At 45.1% G+C, this 4,321-nt stretch overlaps 1 non-coding gene across 1 annotated transcript; it reads right to left on the reverse strand.

Moving 5' to 3' along the window:
* Positions 1-2,514: 2,514 nt before the first annotated feature.
* Positions 2,515-2,589, reverse strand: Trnat-ugu (transfer RNA threonine (anticodon UGU)). The gene has a single exon. It is a non-coding gene; the product is annotated as a tRNA-Thr (tRNA).
* Positions 2,590-4,321: the final 1,732 nt, after the last annotated feature.

Raw genomic sequence — 4,321 nt, forward strand, 5'->3', positions numbered from 1 at the left:
TCAGGGCCGTTCACTATTGTAAGAAAATGGAACGCCTACACCCGTCCTTATGATCTTATTTATTGTGTAGCTACCAGTTTCGCGCACTGAAGCGCCGAAACTGGTAGCTGCACAATAAATGAGATCATAAGGATGGCTGTAGGCGTTCCATTTTCTTACCTCTAATATCACAAATACTGAGTAGTGCTGCCTCCGCAGCCGTCCATAAATGCGAAAGTATTGCCGGTGCAGGATTTTGTGTACAAACTGACCTCTAGATTATATTCCTTAAATGTTCCATGCGATCCATGTCGGGAGATCTGGGTGGCCAAGTCATTCGCTCGAACTGTCCAGAATCTTCTCCAAACCAATCGCGAACAACTGTGGGCCGGTGACAGGACGCATTGTCACCCGTAAAAATGAAGGCCGGGAACGGCTGAAAATGGTCTTCTAGTAGCCGAACATAACGATTTACAGTCAATTACTGGTTAATTTGGACCAAAGAACCCAGTCCATTCCGTGTTAACAAAGCCCACACCATTATAGAGCCACCACCAACTTGCACAGTGCCTTGTTGACTACTTTGGTCCAGCGCTTCGTGGCGCTGCGCCACACTCAAACTCTACCAACAGCTCTTACCAGCTGAAATTGGAACTCATCTGATCGGGCCACGGCTTTCTGGTCGTCTAGGTCCAACCGATATAGTCACGAGCTCAGAAGTGGCGCTGTAGGCTATGTCCAGCTGTTCACAAAGACACTCGCATCGGCCGTCTGTTGCCATAACTCACCAGCGCCGAGTTCCGGCGCATTGTCCTAATGGATACATTCGTCGTACGTGCATTGATTACTGCGGTTACTTCACGCAGTGCTGCATGTCTGTTAACACTGATAACTCTACGCAAACGCTGCTGTTCTCGGTCGCTAAGTGAAGGCCTTGGACTACTGGGTTGTCCGTAGTGAGAAGTAATACATGAAATGTAATATACACTGCTGGCCACCGTAAATGCAACACCAAGAAAGACAAGAGGTAGCACAACAAGATTTATTTTGTAGATAACATGTTGACCAAGTATCAAATGATTACGTCTACAGGCGTCTGTGACATGTGGTTCCTGCCAGAATCAGTAGCCAGAGTTGCCGCCATTGTTGGAGATTACCGCTGCCACACGTCTCGGCATTGAGTCAGACAGACGTTGGATGTGTTCCTGGGGTACAGCAGCCCAAGCAGCTTCCACACGTTGCCAAAGATCATCTGGTGTGGCAGCTGGGGATGTAATCTGGGTCACTCGTTGAGCAACCGTGGACCACATGTTTTCTATCGGCGAAAGATCCGGAGAGCGAGCCGGCCAGGGAAGCAATTCAATCTGGTTATTGACGAAGAACCTTTGGACAATGCGTGCCACGTGTGGTCGCGCATTATCCTGTTGAAATATGGTTGTGGCCGAGCCCTGAAGGTAAGGAAAGACAACTGGCTCCAGCACCTCGGATATGTAGCGCCGGCTATTTAAAGTACCGGCAATGCGTACTAGAGGCGTGCGAGAGTAATATCCAATACCGCCCCATACCATAATACCCGGTGCAAGACCAGTGTGGCGGTGCATAATGCAGCTGTACAGCATCCTCTCTCCACGGGGTCTCCACACTCGAATCCGACCATCGTGGTGCTGCAGACAGAAGCGTGCCTCGTCAGTAAAGACAACGTCATTCCATTCTGCCGTCCACATCCGTCTGTCATCACACCATTGGCGACGGAGACGTCTGTGGTTCTGCGTCAATGGTAGCGAAGCAATGGACGTCTTGCGGACTGACCACTCTGCTGTAAACGGCGTCGAATGGTACGCGCAGACACTGGATGATGCGTTACAGACGCAATGTGCTGTGCTATGGTTCGGGATGTCACTGAGCAATCCGTCACTGCCATGCGCACCATTTGCCTACCAGCACGTGCAGTGGTGCACCGAGGTGAATGCGATCGACCACGTAGGTCCGTCGTACCCTCCTGCATCCAACGGTCACATATCCGCATTACAGTTGTTTGGTTTCGTCCAACACGACTAGCGATTTCTCTGTATGATAATCCACAATCTCGGTAAGCCACTATCCTTCCTCTGTCGAACTCGGATACTTGATCAAAAGATGTTCGCTGTTGTCTACGAGGCATAACTGATCGTCTTGTGAAACAACCAGAAGGTAAACACACGTGCCGAACGTACACTCGTCGAAATCGCCAAGCCTTAAATGGCGCTATGAGGTGGCGCCACAGGCGCGCGTGATGTGCGTCTGCGCTGAAATTCTATTCAGTTGCATATCTCATCGCTGCAAACCCATGGTGTAAATTTCACTTGATTCGGATGCTTCCTTCAGGATGTTGCATTTACGGTGGCCAGCAGTGTATATGACGGTAGTATCTGTTCCCGAAAGAACAGTTACCGTGGATGACCATGCAGCTTTGCTAGAAATGAAATGATAATTAAATGGACACCCTAGCTGCAAACAGGCGTTGATGTACTTCATTGGGGACATGTTGAAAATGTGTGCCCCGACCGGGACTCGAACCCGGGATCTCCTGCTTACATGGCAGACGCTCTATCCATCTGAGCCACCGCGGGCACAGAGGATAGTGCGTCTGCAGACGCGGTGGCTCAGATGGATAGAGCGTTTGCCATGTAAGCAGGAGATCCCGGGTTCGAGTCCCGGTCGGGGCACACATTTTCAACATGTCCCCAATGAAGTACATCAACGCCTGTTTGCAGCTAGGGTGTCCATTTAATTATCATTTCATGAAATGTAATAGTTTCAGTACACTCTAGACATTGTGGATGTCGGAATATTGAATTCCATAACTATTTCCGAAACAGAATGTCCCATGCATCTAGCTCCAACTACTATTTCGTGTTGAAAGTCTGTTAGTTCCTGTCGCGTGGCCGTACTCACGTCGGAAAGCTTTTCACTTACATTGCCTGTAAGACGTTAAAAAAAAGTGCCGAATGAATTGATTTTTTTTTGTTTTCATTGTGACGTAACAGCAGGGATAGTTACAAATTATGAAATACAAGTTTCGTTCCGTACTGTTCGGTACTTAGTGCCACATATTCCTTTGTAGGATGAGAGAGAAATAACTAGCTGTAGTCCTCAGAACACATTCTAATCTTTCATTTACATTACTATGATCCTTGTGTTTGATATGCTGTAAGAGGTATGCACTGCCTGCAATAGGTAAGACTTAGGAGAGTCTCTGACCAGAGAGCTGTATGTAGTTAGTTGTTGCTTGTCGCTAGTCTGCGCTAGTCTGCGCGTGTCGACAGTTGTCTTCAGTAGTCTGCGTGAGTCGGCGGTAGTCGGCGCGTGTCGGCAGTCTGCTCTGGAGGATGAGTATTGTTGTAGAAGGTAAAGAAGTAGCCTTGCGCATATCTAGTAATGTATATTAATTGTCATTCAATTTCTTTTAAAAAAATGCCCCAATAATAATTTTTATAATATAAAGTAATTTTTTTTAAAAAAAGCGTTCATTTCAATTTAAAGATTTTATCCAATGAATAATTAATTCCTTTCACGAGTCACAAAGCATAGGCCAGCATTGCACGAAGCTGTGCCGAAAATTTTTTATGTAAGAGCAGATATATTTGCAGTTTTTATTGAGGTAAGAATTTTTGCTTTTCTTTTATTCAGAATACAGGGCCGAGGCGCAGCGCTGCTGTCGTCATAAAATTTATCAGGTTACTGAATTTTTTTTATTATTTTGGTGTTTAGGAATTTTTCTGTTTCGAACTTAACATTAAATGAGAAAAGAATTTTGTGGGAACATTAAATGTGAATGCATATCTGCACACAGATTATAAATGGGAGCCAATTTTGTTCAGAGGTTATAATATTAAAAAATTCATTTAATTAATAATTTTGTGGGGAAGTTACACTTGGCGACATCCGGCCAGGATCGTATTTCTTTGTGAATCTTCTGATAAGTAGTCATATATCTGCTCTTATTTACTTAAACGTAGTTTGTATCTGGTGCAACGCATTTGCTAATTTGTCTATTCTAATAATTTGACCGATAATACTTGCGACACTCAGTGTCTTAATGATAGTCCTCCATTAACAGACAATCAGTGCGTACTGATCACCAGTAATGATTTTAATGCTAATGATGGGAAAACATATTCAATTGTGTCCTCTGTTAATTTAACGACAATTGGTGACGCGGGACGTTCTGTTACAATGAACGCTGCCCAGTTCGACACGCCCGATTTGCAAAATTTGAATTGTGAACAGATGAATTTTTCTAACGAAAATGAACAGTGTACTCAAAATACGACAGATTTATTTGATTCCGAGGTAGTGACTG

Source organism: Schistocerca nitens, chromosome 1 (assembly GCF_023898315.1).
Source record: "Schistocerca nitens isolate TAMUIC-IGC-003100 chromosome 1, iqSchNite1.1, whole genome shotgun sequence".
In the NCBI taxonomy this organism is placed as follows: domain Eukaryota; kingdom Metazoa; phylum Arthropoda; class Insecta; order Orthoptera; family Acrididae; genus Schistocerca; species Schistocerca nitens.